Source organism: Ambystoma mexicanum, chromosome 8 (assembly GCF_040938575.1).
Source record: "Ambystoma mexicanum isolate Mex_15411 chromosome 8, UKY_AmexF1_1, whole genome shotgun sequence".
NCBI lineage: Eukaryota > Metazoa > Chordata > Amphibia > Caudata > Ambystomatidae > Ambystoma > Ambystoma mexicanum.
Genome location: NC_090929.1, coordinates 502,332,771 through 502,351,935, shown reverse-complemented (window position 1 = coordinate 502,351,935; position 19,165 = coordinate 502,332,771). Strand labels below are relative to the sequence as shown.

Here is a 19,165-nt window from a genome sequence, read left to right as displayed (position 1 = left end):
TGGGTGTTTGCTTAATAGTGTGTGTGCTGTGTTGGGTTCGGGTCTGTATGGGTTCATGCTTGAGAGTTTGTGTGCTGAGTTGGGGGGTGGGGGGTTTGGGTCTGTATGGGTGCATGCTTGAGAGTTTGTATGCTGAGTTGGGGGGTGGGGGTTTGGGTCTGTATGGGTGCATGTTTGAGAGTGTGTGCTGATTTGGGGTGGGGGTTCGGGCCTGTATGGGTGTATGCTTAAGAGTGTGTGTGCTGAGTTGGGGGCTTGGGAGGTTCAGGTCTGTATGGGTGCATGTTTGAGAGTTTGTGTGCTGAGTTGGGGGTGGTGGGGGGTTTTGGGTCTGCATGGGTGCATGCTTGAGAGTTTGTATGCTGGGGTGGGGGTTTTTGGTCTGTATGGGTGCATGTTTGAGAGTTTGTATGCTGAGTTGGGGGGTGGGGGGTTGTGTCTGTATGGGTGCATGTTTGAGAGTGTGTATGCTGAGTTGGGGGGGTGGGGGGTTTGGGTCTGTATGGGTACATGTTTGAGAGTTTGTGTGCTGAGTTGGGGGGTGGTGGGGGGGTTGGGTCTGTATGGGTGCATGTTTGAGAGTTTGTGTGCTGAGTTGGGGGTGGTGGGGGGTTTTGGGTCTGCATGGGTGCATGCTTGAGAGTTTGTATGCTGGGGTGGGGGGTTTTGGTCTGTATGGGTGCATGTTTGAGAGTTTGTATGCTGAGTTGGGGGTGGGGGGTTGTGTCTGTATGGGTGCATGTTTGAGAGTGTGTATGCTGAGTTGGGGGGTGGGGGGTTTGGGTCTGTATGGGTACATGTTTGAGAGTTTGTGTGCTGAGTTGGGGGGTGGTGGGGGGTTGGGTCTGTATGGGTGCATGCTTGAGAGTTTGTATGCTGAGTTGGGGGGGTGTTTGGGTCTGTATGGGTGCATGCTTGAGAGTGTGTGTGCTGAGTTGAGGGATGGGGGGAGTTCAGGTCTGTATAGGTGCATGCTTGAGAGTTTGTGTGCTGAGGTGGGGGGTTTGGGTCTGTATGGGTGCATGTTTCAGAGTTTGTATGCTGAGTTGTATGTGTGCATGGGGCATAGTTTCTGGTTGGGGGTAAGGGGGTCATGGGGCACAGTGTTTGGTTGGGGGTGAGGGGACATGGGGCATAGTGTTTGGTTGGGGTGGGAGCCATGGGGCATAGTGTTTGGTTGGGGTGAGGGGGCCATGGGGCATAGTGTTTGGTTGGGGGTGAGGGGGACATGGGGCATAGTGTTTGGTTGGGGGTGAGGGGGCCATGGGGCATAGTGTTTGGTTGGGGGCGAGAGGGCCATGGGGCATAGTGTTTGGTTGGGGAGAGGGGGACATGGGGCATAGTGTTTGATTGGGGGTGAGGGACATGGGGCATAGTGTTTGGTTGGGGGTGAGGGGGCCATGGGGCATAGTGTTTGGTTGGGGGTGAGGGACATAGGGCATAGTGTTTGGTTGGGGGTGAGGGGGCCATGGGGCATAGTGTTTGGTTGCGGTTGAGGGGGACATGGGACATAGTGTTTGGTTGGGGGTGAGGGTGCCATGGGGCATAGTGTTTGGTTGGGGGTGAGGGACATGGGGCATAGTGTTTGGTTGGGGGTGAGGGGGCCCTGGGGCATAGTGTTTGGTTGGGGGTGAGGGGGACATGGGGCATTGTGTTTGGTTGGGGGTGAGGGGGGCATGGGGCATAGTGCTTGGTTGGTGGTGAGGGGGCTATGGGCGTAGTGTTTGGTTGAGGGTGAGGGGGCACAGGCACAGTCCAAAATAACGGAATGTCCAATCAAGGGTCAATAAAATATAATTTATTTCTATTTAGGTATTGTATATCGTCTGTTTAATTAAATTGTACATAACAATGGAAAATGTGTAGTACAAAATGTAAGTTTGAAATACAAATAAAAATCGTTACCCCTCAAAAACATATTATTTTTCCATGTGTTTAATACAAATTGGGGGTTGAAAAAGCCTCCTGCCATGCCCCGCCTACCGCCCCGCCCACATTTACTTTTCGGCCCACTATAGCCATCACATAAGGTACTTTCGGCCCTCTGCCAAAATCAGTTGTGCACCCCTGCTCTAAGCTGTGCACATGTACGCTTCCCCAGCTTCCTTATCGGTACCGCTCAGAAGAATTTTAGCAGCCCACACAAACAATTCCCACCTATTCAAAAAGATTGAATAAGGCACAAGCCGCAGCAGGTACCTAATATTTGATTTCTCTCAAAATGAAGTTAAATTATACTAACTATTCTTGATATTCTGGTCTAGCCTATTTATATTGCCCTACTATACAAGCTTGACCTTAAAACCCTAAAAACCCTAAAATAGAATACACCCACAAGAGGTTAAAATGATGATGAAAATGTGGCTGCATGGACAGGACATATAACTCAGATATGCATGCACACATTAACTAAATTATCTTTCCTGCACACCCATGCCTATACTTGATTCTACCACACTTCTACCGTATGACTCGAACTCCGCCCCAAGCTACATTCAGATATTACGAGACAGCCTTAGCTTTGCCTACCTTAGCTCTGCAAAAGATTACCAGACTTAGATACAAGTCTTGTTTTATGTTTGTTATAATATGAATGATATTCAAGCACAAGAATTTCTGTTACTCATGGTGCCTTAGCGAAAGCATTACCTGCACTATGTAACCCAAGTGTCAGCTCAAATATCGGATACTGAGTGTAAATAAGCAGGCTACTAGGATGTGTAACCTTATCCCATGCTTCCTATTCTTTGTGCATATGTCACCCAAGCACTCTGAAGAGCCCCCCTTGCAAGTTAATGCATTATAAAACTGAAAAATTAATTTGCCCCCTACGGATTTTGAGTAGGCAAATGTCATGCTCAGCGTCTCCTACATTAGCATTGCTAACATTACCCTATAAGTGGGGAGCAACATTGCAATATCATTTACTTGGCCGGCAGGGGATAATGGGTATGGACTCTGCCAGGCATTATTTGCATATATAATTAAGGCAACTACAATGCTTTTCACACAATCTGCAACCTTTCAATATTTTCAGAGTTCCATGGGGGATATACCGTAACAAAATATATGATAGCTCGCTGCTAAACAAAATTGATTTTACTGAGCAATAGTATAATCCTACCCAACAATTGAAAGGTGTGGTATGTTGGAAACAATATTGTATGCACTTCATAGTAATTGTGCAAATGCAGATTTATGACATTTTCTTAAACTGCACATAATATCATCTTGAGACATTAAATTGGATTTATTTGCAAAGCATTGTGGGTATGCAAATATCCCAGTTGGTGTTTTACTGCTACTATTCCTCACTTTTTACAGAGCCCGGTAAACTAATATTGGAGGATAGCACAGGAGCCAGGGAGGGGATTAGTGAAAGGGAACAGGAGAACACTCCTTTGTGGTAAAGAACAAATCAGCAACTTTAGAAAACCAATTGCATGATTTGGAAGTACAGTATAGTGAAAGAAATGTTATTTTTTTTGCTAAAGGATAGGAAACTATAACAAAGGTCTAGGAAAATGCACCTTCTATTTCTTTCTATGCTCAGCTGCTGAGGGATTCTCTATTTAATCGTGGGCTTGCATTTATTGCCCCTAGCATCCCCATGCATCTTTTTCAACTGATAACAGTTAATTTTAGAGGAATCCCTAGTTAAAGAAGAAGGTACTCAATATGCTGTACCTGTGAGAATTGCTCGGATTGACTTAAAGGGCAAATGTATGTGGTTTTCTTTAATGAGCACCAGCAGAAACCTCAATAAAGCTCTTGTTGATTTTTGTTCAGGCTGTGGTGGGCAAGGGTGGACAAAACTATAATCTGCATTATGTGCTCTGTAATTTCATTTCCTACATCAGGGTTACACACAGGGCTCTTATAGGATTTAACTCCATATTTGGAATCAAAGATGTTTCAGGGAGTAAGAAAGTAATTGGCTTTGCCAATAGAGTTTGTAAATGTTTATTAAAATATGTTCTTTCCCCTTTAAATTCTTCCTGCGATAGGGCTGTAATATTATTGAGGTTTCTACCAATGCTATTGCTCTGCTGGTCACTGATTCGAAGAAATACCAGTGGAACTTTGTGGGTAGAAATGGGGTAGATTCCTATATGTTCATTTTTACCCGTTTTGGTGGGCACATTGCCCTGTTTTTAGGGAGTAACATTGATGGTCTATATGTCTCATAGCTGTAAGGCTGGTTTTGAGTATATATTGTTACAACTCACAGAATATCATGTGGATAGTAAGCAGAGGCCCAGGAAATCTGATCATATTCTGTCTTGCAGTTATTCTGATGCAATTATCGTCCTAACACAAATTTTGAGAGGCATCTTCTCCTGGCCCTTGAATTCCTCCCTTAAATTGACACATGAACTCTTACTGACATGTTTTGTGCCACATCCCTTTCAGTTTCAATTATTCCATTTGCAAAAATTGCATGATGTCTGAATTTTTCGACAGCCACATTAGCGATTATTGATTTTTGTTTTTTATAATAAAATGTTTTCCCAATGGCATTATGCACTTTCTGTATTGTCTCTGAGCAGTGTTGATAAATGAATAGCAACAACTAAACCTATTGTTTATCCTGATCATGCAAAGCTTTTTTGTGCATACAAGTTTTTCTCTCTGCTCAGGAGTACATTTGGTAGGTATTATGGCATATCTTGAAGTCTTGGACTGGTTGATGAGCTCTCTTTATAATCTCATATGAAATATTTGGATTTTGTAGCCTATATGCTTGGAAAAAGAGCTGTAAAATGCTCCTTTTACACTGATTTGTAAAGAATGTCATTGCTTGGGAAGGGAAAATTACCTTTCAAACTCTTCGGAGATGGTATCTCACTAACTATGCATGCTTATTCAGTTGCGCACATGGAAAATAATGTGCGCATAAAAGCCAATCATTTCCACACTTAGGGAAAGATAATTAGAGGGAACATTGCACAGGAGATGCAGCCAGCACAGCAGAACAATGTAGTGTATCCCACATATCAGAGTGGGAGGAGGATGAGGTGGATTTCAAAACACTCAGGGAAGAGGAGGATTTAATGGCAGACAGCTGCAACAATGCTGGAATTGCAGGAAAATGGGACACACAGCCAGAACATGTAGACGTAGAGGAGGCATGCAGCAAAATTGGCAAGCTCAAGAGGAGGATGGGCTATGTTCTGCAATATAATACAGAATCGCAGGAGTATTACGCCCAAGATCACACACAGGCTCAGACAAATGTGCTGCAGCCACAGCTATCACAGCAAGAGCCCATGCAAACACAGCAAGTACAACCCCAGCAAGCGCGGAGACAACTGACTATGGTACCACAATAGAATATGACTGCAGGAGTCCAGCAAGCGCCCTCGCCCAAATTAGGGAGTGTGACTGTGGAAATCCTTTCACAGGGACAGCAATGAATTTATATCCACAATAGGACATCCCACAGAGCCACCTGATGTGTTCAGTACTTTTAGTGACACCAGACCCCCAAGAGGAACCAAGGGTCAAGGTGACGATAGGAGGCAACACTTTTTCATTTCTTGTAGACACTGGAGCAACTCGTTCTTGTGTCTGTGAGGGAAATTATTCAATGTCAGGTATTGCCATGAATGCACAGGGATTCTCCGGGGCAATGCGCTTAGTTCCTTTTACAGACAAATAACCAGTCTCTATAGGAGAACACAATATGTCGATGCCATTATTATATTCTAGACAGACACCAGTTAACATATTAGGGCGTGACTCAATTGCGAAACTTAACATGATGATATATTTCCTGACGAAGGAATAGTGTGTTCCACCCCGGTTATACATTATATGAATGTGAGAGAGCTTATATTAGCCTTTATAGGCCAGAAGGCATTACAAGTGGTCCCCTCGGACCCAGAAGTATTTTTGTATGGAGTGACTATTTTATTATCATGGTTGCCCAGAGTGATAGGTAAACTATCAAGAATACCTGACAAGTTTCTGTTCAGACCAGAAATCCCTATGGATGATGAAGAAGGGCAAATTTTCCCCTTGCAGTGGTCAGAGAGGAAAGGGTGGTTCTTCACGGGATACATGATGAGGGAAGAGGGTGGAGAACACTGATAGCCCTCAGTGAAGGATAAAGGATGACAGATTTGACAGACGAGGAGCTGTTTAAGGATGATTACTCAGATGGTGAGTTAGGTTTTTTTTATAAGTCTCACTTATTGGATTAAAGTAAAGAACAGAGGAATACTGCAGAGAATGGTGCTGGTAAAAAAGAAACTGGCCCTCATTACGACCCTTGCGGAAATCAACCGACCGGACCGCCATAGCGTAAATAGCGTTTCCGCCATTGCACGATGGAGCAAAGTGCGGCTCATTCCGACCCATCGGGCACGAGCACCACGCCATGGCGGAAGTGCAAAGTCCGCGATGGCGGAAATGACCCCAAAACGGCCCACACCGCCGCCGTACGGCGCCCTAGGTGCAATACCGCCACCCATCACAGCGGACACCGCAGTGAGCGCCAACCGGAAAGTACGGTGACCGTAAATATACGGAAACGGAAGTAAAAGCATGGGTCCGGAACGGGAAACATCCCGCCGTACACCTATAAAACCACAAAATCCACACAACCATAAAAAACACTACCCTGAGACACATCCCAACCCGTCATCCACCCTAGTGAAACCAAGAAAAATGGGAAAAGTAGCGAAGAAAGCGTGCGACCGCAAGCGGCAGGTCCACTTCTCCCGTGAGGAACTCACCGTGCTCACAGAGACCCTCCAGGAGAATGCTGCCGTCGTCTTCTCCACGCAAATGACCAGGACGGCACTTGCAAACAAGAAGGCCATATGGGCCCTGGTGGCACAGCGTGTAAGTGCAGTGGGGACCGCACCCTGCAACCCACAGCAATGCAGAAAGCGATGGGACGACCTGCGGATACGCGTCCGTAGCATACTTTCTGCCAACCGCAACATTGCCACAGCTACCGGGGGAGGATCGGAATCACCCATCAAGTTGACCCCCTGGGAAGAAATCTGTGCCTCCACCATTGGAATGGAGAGCATAGAGGGAGTCGGAGGGATGGAGAAAGGAGTGCAGACATCCGAAGATTCAGGTAGGTGCCCCAAATGAAACAATGCCAAAACCACAATGTCCAATCATGTGAAGTACCACGTGCCCACACAGTGCAACAGGAACACATGTCCAGGAGAACGTCCACATACATAGGCCTGATAGCACACTTTAAAACTCACATCAAATACATAAATAATTAAAAATCCTAAAAACACCCTCTACACGTGCAGCAGGCACACCCTAAATGCAGGCTGCCAAACAACTGCACCCTCACTCCACACACAAATGAAACCACCTCCAAGGCCCCGACCCAAATCACCCTCAGGTACCACCCCAATGCATGTGATACATTGCCATTCCAATTCCCACAGACCCATTAATAACGCTCGCCCTCCTTTACTCCACCACAGGGTCCGATCCAAACGACGAGCTCCAGGACACCCCTACCAGCACACCTGCAAAGAGGGCAAAGACCAACGGCCAAAGACCCTCCACCTCAGCTGCACGCATCAAGACACGGCAGCAGCACAAATCAAGTGACAGCACACAGGAGGGAACTCCAACAGGCACCCCAGCAGCCAGCATGCCCACAACACCACCACCACAGGTCCCCCCAATGGATGCCACAGAAGGCACTGCTTCTGGTGGCAGCAGCACCATAGGTGACACTCCATTAATGGCAGCATGCTCCGACACAGAAGACGGGGATGTCGAAGTAAGATCCATCCATGACCTGTCTCAATCCCCCTGTCTGTTCCATCGCGTACACCATGAGGATACCACGCAGGGGCACCCACAAGACGACGACTGGCCATCCCCCATAAGCCCTGTGGCAAGGCAACATGAGGTGATCAGCCCCTCTGTGACACCACCGCAAATGGCCATGGCACAGCAGAGGCAACAGTCCCTCGACCAGTTAATCGTGCAACAGCAGCAACTGGCCACGCTCCTCAAGGGCCATGCCGATGAATGTGGGGGCACTAAGGCAGACATAGAAACATCAACTGAGACACTGAGGGCAGAAATGGAGAGAAGTACAGAGACACTAAGGGCACAAATGGAGAGTAGCACCGAGAGCCTGAGAGTACAAATGGAGAGAAGCACCGAGAGCCTGAGAGTACAAATGGAGAGAAGCACCGAGAGCCTGAGGGGGGAACTGCATGCGACGTCCAAAGACGTATGTGCCGAACTTGCCGCTGTGCGCCGTGTGCTCACTGAGCTCTCACAAACCCTTAGGGACATGCATGGACGTGAGCAGGCAGAGACATCATCCGTTGCAAGTTCCGTCCAGGGCAGCCCCCAACGTAGATCTGGGAGGAACCTGCGCTCCACAGGCAGGGGTGCCCCTGATACCCGCAGAGGGGGCTTGCAATAGCGACAGCCCACTGACAATGAGCATCTTTGGACACTGGTGTTCGGGGGGGAGGTAGGAGGGTGGAGGGGGTGTGTTGGGCTCACTTGGGTGGCGGGTCGATAGGGTGTTCAACATGATATCACATATGCCATAAACAATGCACGATCATCCAATGAGATGTGTGGACATTGATCTTTGTGTACGAGGCCATTATAGGCGTACAGTCCATATTGTGCATGTTCCAGACACACACAGTGCCACGAGTCCCGTGTCCATGTATCAGCCACCAGGCGTGAGTGCTAGAAGCATGCATCTATGAGATGCTGACGAATGTCACGGCCCTCCTGTGCCTCGCAGACTCCTTGAGGTGCTGCCACATCCCCACCCTCATCATGACCATCATCAGGTGCTTGCAGTTCTGCGTCAGGGGGCATGGGCACATTTCTACATACGCACATGTTGTGGAGCATGACACATGCCATGACCATCTTTGCAACCTTCACATGGTGGTACAGGAGTGCCCCGCCAGACCTGCTGAGGCAGCGGAAACGAGTCTTCAGTAGGCCGAATGCCTGTTCTATGACTACACGGGTACGTGAGTGGGCATGGTTGTAGTCCTCCTCATGCTGGTCCCGTGGGTTCCGGACTGGTGTGAGGAGCCATCTCTTCAGTGGATACCCGGCATCACCTGTATGTGGACAATAAAGGAATTTTGAGGAATGCCATTGCTACGTACGCACCCCCCCTCCCCCCTTCCTGCCAGGTCATTGCCGCATCACATACCCCACATCATCATGCATGAAATGAGACTCACCGAGTAGCCAGGATCTGTTCCCTGCGTGTCGCTCCATGTAGCGTGGTATAGTGGAGTTCCTCAAGACCATAGAATCATGGGTAGATCCAGGGAATCTGGCACAACAATGTGTAATGATCCTGTTGGAGTCACACACCATTTGTACATTCAGGGAATGAAATTGTTTTCGGTTGCGGTACTGGGCCTCCATGGCATGTGGGACGACCAATTCCACATGGGTGCAGTCGATGGCACCAATGCAACCCGGTATGCCGGCAAGTGCATGGAATCCCACTTTTGTGTTCGTAATTTCCGGCTCCGAGCGTGGTAGAGAGATGAAGTCGTCTGCGTGCTTCAGGAGGGCATCGAGCACTTGCAATAGTGTCCGTGAGAATAGTGGCTGTGAAATGCCATGCAACTGTCCGACTGTGTGCTGGTAGGTGCCTGTGGCCAGGAAGTGTAGTACAGACACCACCTTCAGTAGGGGTGGGATGGCGGTTGGGCTATCTATCATGCCGACAAGGTCAGCGTGTGTCATGTCCACAATGGCGGTTATGGTGTCCCGGTCCAAACGGTAGAGGGTGTGGATCTGCTCATCAGTGAGGTTGAACGGATGTGCTCGGAGGCGTGGGATTGCGGGCTGCCTGCGTGGTGGTAGTGGCTGTGCTGGCGGCCCTTGCTGGCCCTGCCTTGCCCTCCTCCTCCTCCTGCGTCTCCGCCGTGCGGCCGGTAGTAGTTGGTGTTCGTCATCTTCTTGAAGTTGGAGTACTTGCAGTGCTATCAGGTCCCCCAGGGCCAACATCGCTAGTCCTGCTGGTAGCATTTCGGAGTGGGTGTGGTTGTGGGAGGAGACTGGGTGTGCAATTTATGTGTTTTCAGGCTGTATGGCCTCCACCTGTGGTGATTGATTCCACCTGTGCAAGCTGCACTCCCCTTTGGGCGAGCACGTCCCGCACACAACGCTGCAATTCGACGAATGGCATCTTGCTATTGCAATCATGTATTTGTACCCGATGGCAGTGTAACATTGGTTGATATGTTCATTCGGCTATGGTCCCATTGTTTCACATACTATCTTTGCAGTCGCGAACAGACTTGTGAAGGGTCAGTGGAACGTAGTAGTCGAGTAACGGTGGACCCTCATGCAACACTGTACCGAGCTTAACCGACGGGCGGGGCGTTCCATTTGTGAGTGAAGGCAGTTGCCATTTTCACACACAGCCGCACTAGATGGATTAATTTGTGGTTCCAAGCGGCCACAGATGCCTTTTCGACGTGATGTTGCAAATGAGGAATTCGAAGGGCGGCGCTTTCGGTTTTCAGCTAGCGGCGAGGAGATGCCCACAGGTCTGACTGCAAATATAACGTTCTATTGTTCAATGTCCTTGGGACAGGGGCCATGGCGAGGATGCAATGATTGATATGAATAGTATGGGATGCGCAATAGCGACGTGGGCGATGAGGCCGGACGTTCCCAAATACATGTTACTTCACAACATTTGAATAACGGGCTGGGGCACGGTGGATTTTGCAGGCTGCATAACGCACAGACTCAATGGAATTTTCACATGTTATGTGAGTATGGAAACAGGCGTTTTCATACCGGGATGAGGGAATGATGTATGGATGCATGGACAGATGATTTGATACAGAGTTTGCCATGTACAGGGCTTCTTGGAATCTATCCGCCTCCCCTGCGCTATGTGATGCAGGGCTGCCATAGTGGGGCCATCGTCTATCTGGCCTTGTTGAGCCCTCCCTGTCTCGACGCGCCTTCAGACACTTGTGTCTATGCACGTTACCAATCCCATCAGATGGATTCAGTTGTAACAGACGCATGCACAGGTACACTCGTTTGTGATGGTGTTTTCACCTCGATATAGATAGTTATGATTCGCAAGTGGTTTGTGGGTGGTGATGATCCTTTGGAGTGGGCTAGCATGCATATGGCTGTGGATTTGGTGTGATCATTGAAGTGGTTAATTCAAATGTAGTTCTGATGGCCATACTATTCTTTTTCATTTCATTTGGTTGACAGGTATCTCCTCCCCTTTTGCCACTGCCATCTGTATGCCACTCCTGCATATGGATTTTACTCCCGACACCTGCTGCTTCGTGTTAATCAGTGGAGCAGCATTACGATCTTATGGGACGATCGCCAATGGGCCACATGCCCTTACGCAGTTCTAGTGGCTAGGAGCAACATTTCGGCCTTTCAGCTGGACTAGTGCCTCCCTATTGGGACGGCCCTGCGGTTCTAGGCGCTTCCATGTTGCCTTTTCGTACGGGAATGTAGCCCCTGTGTACCATGAAGGAACAGGGCGTCACACAAGAAGTAGCTGGTCATTTATTGCGGATGCAGCCCACGATAATGAAATATATTTTGGAGTTCATGGCCTAATGGCTGTATGGGCTTGGTGAATTTGTTGTGCATTAAATTTCTATTCTGATATGAACCGTGTAGCGTTCTTCTTTGCGAGTGATGTGGCATATTCCTATTTGTGGAGCGATGTATTGTGAGGAGATCTGCATTGGGTTCCAGCTTCGGAGTATAGTTGCGTGGTACTGTGCTGGGCGCGTTTGCCTACGGAGCCCAGTGAGGTCAGGGATAAGGGCTGCCATTATGACTGTTTTGATGATGTCATGCTCAGGGGCGGGGGATTAGCTTTTGTGTAACAGATGCCGGTCAGCCAGTTGGATTGGTGGAATGATGTGATTATCGGAATTTTGCTGGTCACAGGTGCCTGTGTTTGCGTGCGTTTCTTGGTGGGAGACTGAGGTCATGTCCATTTGTATAGCTTCTGTATTCGTGCCATCTGTGCCCTGCAGCTCCCATTGGGCACTCTTGAGATTCATTTGTTCGTTGGCAGGCATGGATGACTAGTACATTTCACTGGTTGCATTGTGTGACTTCATTGCACCTACGGGGGGTTGTACAATGTGGCCAGGGAGCGGTGTACAAGCACTCAGTAGGGCCGTTTACGGTTGGTTCGCGATGCCGTACTTCTCACCATGGCGGAATGGTACTTTCCGCCGTGCTTGATGGCGTTAGGTGCATGTCCGCTAGGGTCGGAATTCGCGTACCGTTGCGCCATGGTGGTAATTACTGTTTGGCATGGCGCGCGCGCGCGTGCTTGGTGCAGTTAGCGTTGGCGTTCACTACGGTGTCGCTAATGGCATCGTACTTTGCGGTGACGGGTCATGATCGCACCGAGCGCTATTCGATGGCGGTATTGCATTTCCGCCATCGTTTTTCGATTTCCGCCAGGGTCGTAATGAGGCCCACTGTCATTTCCCCACAAAGATTTAGAGAAAGTTCCAAATGTTTTATGGACCACAAGTCCATATGATGTGGATCTATTCAAAGGAGTAGGGGCAGTTAAAATCAAACTTAAACCAGGAGCTCGTTTGCCATGAGCAAAGCAATACCCCATGTCCAATGTTGTGGATGAAGGTATATTTGAAACCATTTCCGTTTTAATGAAGCAAGGAATATTGGTACCATCTGATTCTCCATGTATCAAGGCTGTGTACCCAGTGAGAAAATCAACGGGGGGTGTGGGTCGTGGAGATTCATACAGGACCTTTGCCCCTAAACAATATAGTTCAAGCAGAGTTTCCTTCAGTTCTAAATCTAACGACAATATTGTGGAATATCCCATCTAAGGCCAAGAATTTCACAGTCATAAACTTAAAAAGCATGTTCTTTTCAATTCCTCTTCATGAAGACTCACAAGACTTGACTTCCTTTTCGTACAGCTATATTCGCCTTCAACATACTCATTTACCCCAGGGGTACTGTGAGTCCCCCTCAATCTTTAAGAGAGCGCTTCAGATAGATCTGGGTAATGCCCAGCTCGAAAGTACAATACTTCAATATGTAGAGGGCATTTTGGTGTGTAGTGAGACAGAAGATGCAGAGAAGATTCAGTTAAGCTCATGACTATACTATCAGAGAAAGGATATTAAGTGGACAATGAGAAGCTACAATATTGCCATAAAGAGGTCTTGTATATAGGACAGGTGATTTCTCACGAAGGGAGGAAAGTGATGCCTGAGATAGCAGAAGCAATTATGAAGACCACAGAACCTAAAACAGTAAGGGATATGCAACTATTTTTAGGCCTATGTAACTAGTGTAGGGCCTGGGTTTTTGACTACTGTACATATATTTGGCCACTTTTAAAAGGACTTAAAGAAGCACAGGTGGGCAAAAGTAAAATAACATGGACAGATGAGATGACTGAGGGATTTCAAGACAATTAGTACAGCCCCTATGTTGGGAATTCCAAACTATCATGAACAGTTTTACTTATTTTCTCATTGAAATGGAGAAGTTATGACAGCAGTCCTTACACAGAAAATGACTTTAGGACATGGACACAAACCATTGGCCTATTATAGTGGGATTTTAGATCCAATTATGAAAGGGCATTATCCCTGTGAGTATTCTTTAGCTGCTGCTGCATTCACGATTGAAAAAGATTCAAGTATAAGAATGGGGTGTTCAGTAAAACTATTTATAGAGCATGCATTATTTTCGCGATTTTAGAAAAGCCCAAAAGTACATTGACCACACCAAGAGCAGAAGCAGCATAGAAAATCATTATATTGAATCCTCCGATTCAAATTGTTGGATGCAAGACAGAGAACCTAGCAACGTTCATAACAGAACCAGTAGGGAAGGTTGATTATGTACATGATTGCACAACGTATACTGAACACTGTGATGACTTTCCCCAAGCCAGGGAGAATGCTATCGGGAGGGGTGGAGTTCTTTTTATTGATGGGTTGTCAAAAATTGACCAAACAACGGGCAAAAGGCATACTGCATCAGCAGTAGTGATGTTGAACCAAGAGGGTGAATTTGAGGTAGTGATAAGTGCGAGATTGACATTGCATTACTCAGCACAGGCTGGAGAATTAGTGCCACTTATCACCACGCTCCAAAGATTTGACTCCGCCTATGTGACATCAATTGTAAATGCAGGTTTCTCACGCTGGAAAAGAAGGGGCTTCCTCCACGCCCATGGCACTCCAGTACAACATGTAGCCCTATTGAATAAGCTTATTCAATCATGAGCACTCCCTTTGATGTTCGCAGTCGTCAAATGAGTAGCCCACACTAAAAGAGAAGACGTAATTTCCTGTCAAAATGAAACTGCAAATTTATAAGCAAAAAAGGCAGCCGATTTTCCCACCAGTTCTAATTTCAAAATAGAAAGTGTTAAACAGATGACAAGGCGATGCATGTTGGTAAAGGAGGGCTTTAAAATGCTGTCTATTGTCCAGTTAATTGAGATACAAGAACAAGCACCACAACAAGAGAAGGATCTGTGGAAGAAATGGTGGTGTTCCTTATCCCCCACAGAGACAATTTGGAGACAGGACAGCACTGCAAAGCCAGTTATGCCTCTAGCATTATAGAGGGATGCCCTGTAACAGCTTCATTATCCCATGCATAAGACTCAAGAGAGTCTTGCTGCTACAATTGCAGAAGAGTGGTTTCGCCAAATTTGTTAGAGCATGTGGCACAGTTTATTGTAAATTACATTGTGTGCCAGAAATGTACTGCAGGGCACACTTTGCGAAGAGTGAGAGGAGCAATTCCTAGACCCAATGGCTCATTTCAGCACCTACATATAGATTATGTAGATATGCTGCAGACATGCAACAGCTACAGATATATGATGGTCGTCATATGTCCTTTTTCTAGATGGATCGAGTCAGGTCCATGCACACACCCTGACACCATGTGCACTGTCAAGTTCCTTGTCCGTGAAGTGTTTCCAAGATGGGGTGTATGTGAAGTTTTGATAATGGACCACATTTTGTAAATTAACTTTTTGAACAAATAGTTCTACTATTAGGCATTAAGCTTAGATTTTCTTTAGCTTATCACCCACAGATGAATGGCATCTATGAACGATTCAATAGATTATTAAAGGAAAGGATTGCAAAAATAAAGATGACATCAAGGGATGGATGGCTATATTGCCTATGCATTGCCCTATATGCCCTAAGAAACCAGCCTGGCTCAGATCTCCTCATGAGTTGGTGACTGGATGCCACATGAGAACCCCCTTTGCTCCTCCAACTAGGTTAAAAAATTATGCCCATAATGTACCGAAGGTACTAGTTGATGAGATGCAAGCACCTCAAGACCTTCCTCTTTCCTTCTGCCTTCTCTCTTCCTCTCCCCTGTTGATTTCCTGTCTGATACTGCACTGGTCACCTTGCTACCCTCTAATTTCAGGCCCAGATCCCTGTCCACCCAGTTGCACACCTGCACTGCCTCCCGCCAACCCTTGCACTTGGGTCTGTATTTGTAACCCTACAGTCCCCCTACCTGCACTTTTGGACACCTGCTGTCTGCATTTACCCTTGCACCTGCCACCTGCTGGCCGCACTTCTTGTTATTGTTCTGAGCCCATGTACAGCACTGCCCACCCTCTGCTTTCCCCTGGCAGTTTACCCCTCCCGCCTCCCCTGCACTTGCGGGATCTCAATCTCACCTGGCCTAGTAAGATCGTTTTCTCTGTCCTCCCTCTGTTCCCCCTCTCTTGCATCACCGCGTCTTGAAACGCTAGTGTACAGGCGCATTATAAATGCTGCATCATATCATATCATGCATGATGATGTAACAACAATGATTGCAAGTGTTTCTTTCATTTCTCAACAGATCAAAAACCAAAGGGAGGGGTCAAAGAGAAGCAACAAAGATGACCAACCAATTGAAGTAGAAGATTAAAACAACGCAGTCTATACCCAGTGGACCAGCTGCTGGTACAAAAGTTAATACGCACTTGGAGTACGCCCTGCTTTGAAGGACCATATGAGGTAGAAGTAGTTACTCCTACAGCTGCCAAGTTAAAAGGAAGAAGAGCTTTGCTGCATTTGTAAGACATCAAACCATATAAAGGAGAAAATTCAACTGCTCCTGCAACTCCCGACGGTGAAGCAAGAGAAGAAGTTCCATGCATGCCGACTCGTTCAATGGCCAAGAGAAAAGACAAGGAAAATGAAGAGCCCAGCAGCACTTTGAAATAGAGACTATTATCTTTCAACATCCGATAAGGAATAAATAGACTTGCAGTCATCCTGGCACTTTTTAGATAGGCTAATGGAACAATGTTTTTAATGTACCAGAGCTGATGTTATATGTTACCCATTATAATAATGAGGCACACATTCTTATTTATTGTTTTTACATATATATCACAGTCTTATCCAACTTTAGTAAGAAAATACATGAATGTAGTAACATTTTTCGGTAATCCAAAAAATAATTATATTCTTTTCAGAATAATTATAGCAATCATCTTGCAGTTCTTGATCTAAAGGGGTGACCCATAAAGAATTACACATTCAGAATTAAAACAAAATGAGGCTTCAGAATATAAGAGACTCATTTCCATCAAGAAAATTATTGAGCTTTCTGGAATAATAATTGTGATATCATTCTGTGTTATGATTTGTGTTTTCCTCAATGCAGACATGGTGGGTAACAATGAAACAGTTACTATTGTCCCTGATGAAAGCCCGAACAGTATTCTTTACAATCTTACTAGGCATTTAATTGGATTTAAAAGGGCTGTTGGGGAAGATCATGAAGATATAAACATGTATCTTGATAATTCGGCTCATTTAAAAATAACCCATGGTATTAGCAAATGAAGGAGGTGAGAGAGATATCGTCAGATGAAAGCTGCTATGTCTGTTCCTTAATACCATATGCCATGAATGCAGCAAGAACCTTTATTGCCAAAGAGATCCCTGCACATGATGCAATGTGCCTCAGTCATCTAGCAGTGTGTACAACCAGAGGGCAATTCAAAGGTAAATGGCAACTTTATGATGGCGATCCAAAGGCACATTTCCATATGAAGATACTTATGTGAAGGAAATGTTGATGGAAAGTGGCATGAGGTGGACAAGCAGAAAACGTATGTATCATTCCCAGATTGAAGAATGAATAAAAACTGTTGGAATGAAGAGGATGGACTACTCAGATATGACTTAGTGATCGGGAGAACCAGGATGCTGGGAGAGACCTTAGCTATTGATCCATGGGTGTGTTTCCACCAGTACCAGATGGGAAGAAGGACTATTATCTTGCCCTGCCCACTTATTGAAGAAAGAAACAATAGGCATAGTGCAAATAGTGAATGACAGATGTCTAGAATCATGGGCCAAGTATTCCAAGTTACTAACATGGGTCGACAATGAAGCATGACCAGTATCCATAATACCATTGAAGAATGAAACAACATGCTTCAAGAATGAGTCTCGGTTCTGGTTGGAGAGAATGAAGAATGACAGATAATCGAGATTCCAGGAATTAATGCAGAAACTGCAGTATTGATGGACCGATATTGGGCCTGTGGATCCAGAGCTCACATGTAGTTGTCTAAAGATTGGGTAGGAGTATGTTCTATTATATTGATACATGTTCCAGCATTAGTGAGTCCTCAAAGTGATCTCAGTATCAATGAATTTCCAAAAATGAATGAACACTAGAGAAGGAAGAAGTTGCTTATTCTTCGCCGACTGAAAAAGGAGAACTACTTTTTGTCAAATTCAATAAAGTCCTATGGACACATTGCAAATGAACAAAAACAGTTCAGCAAGACAGAAATGATAATGACATCTCTATTCATGCCATGATTCCAGATGGCATTAAATACCAGGTGGCTGCAGATTACCATATGAGAGCTGTTACAGATGATTAATGCAACAATAAAAGGATTTAATGCAATAAGAGAAGAATTGAGAGCCATCAGGCTGATGACTCTGCAGAACAGGTATGCCCTCGACCTAATTACAGCAATGGAAGGAGATGTCTGCGCCAAGGTCAGGCCTTTTTGCTGTTCATGCACACCATCCTATGACAGAGAGAATACAACCCTGACAGAAGCAGTAACTATGCTGGCAACCCTACATATGAAGATGGAAGATGAAGCTGATGAGACAGCAGCAGATGACTGATTCTCATTCCTATTATCGTGGACTCCAACCTGGCAAATACTTGAAGCAAAACTAGTGTTTGTATTTCTAGGATTCTGTCTTACAAGGATCTTCTTGATACAGTGCCAAAAGACAGCCAAAAAAGCTATTTGGGTGAGATAATGGTTGATATAGATGCTGTAACAGGTGAATAAATGCAAAAGGAGGAAAGCACCCATGGGAATATGAAGAAAAGCACCCTTGCACCTCCAGGAACAAAGTTCTACTATCGCAAGGTTCATAAGAAATATGTAGGACGTTTGGCATTCTATCCACCATCAGGAGAATGTTGCCACATGACCTGGAGTGTGGATGAATATATAACAAATGCAGGTTACCTGATGGGGGTGACAAAGATATGGATCCCAAAGAAACAGCAGTATGAAGAGAAGATGAAGGAGATTGAAGAGGAGAATGTGTACTTGACCAGAGGTGGGAATGTAGAGGAGCAGGTAAGTAAAGGGTCACCGACAAACACGGACACCCGCTGTGTGAAAAATAGCGTGTGCGCGTGTTCCTGGGTGCGCGGGAAGTTCCACACGCGATTGGCCTGGGTACGTGTACTTCGGGGTGCGCGGGAAGTTCCACACGCGATTAGCCTGGGTACGTGTACTACGGGGTGCGCGGGAAGTTCCACACGTGAATGGCCTGGGTAGGTGGGGGTGCGCGGGAAGTCCCACACGCGATTGGCCTGTGTACGTGTACTTCGTGGTGCGCGGGAAGTTCCACACGCGATTGGCCTGGGTACGTGTACTTCGGGGTGCGCGGGAAGTTCCACACGCGATTGGCCTGGGTACGTGTACTACTGGGTGCGCGGGAAGTTCCACACGCGACTGGCCTGGGTAGGTGGGGGTGCGTGGGAAGTTCCACACGCGATTAGCCTGGGTTCGTGTACTTCGGGGTGCGCGGGAAGTTCCACACGCGATTGGCCTGGGTACGTGTACTTCGGGGTGCGCGGG

At 46.5% G+C, this 19,165-nt stretch overlaps 1 long non-coding RNA gene across 1 annotated transcript in view; it reads left to right on the top strand.

Moving 5' to 3' along the window:
- The window catches only part of LOC138473622 (uncharacterized), a 230,625-nt gene extending 214,016 nt beyond the window's left edge, over nt 1-16,609 (top strand). The window contains exon 3 of the long non-coding RNA XR_011268819.1: nt 15,883-16,609. This is a non-coding gene — a long non-coding RNA (uncharacterized lncRNA). The remainder of the gene's footprint in view (nt 1-15,882) is intronic.
- Nucleotides 16,610-19,165: the final 2,556 nt, after the last annotated feature.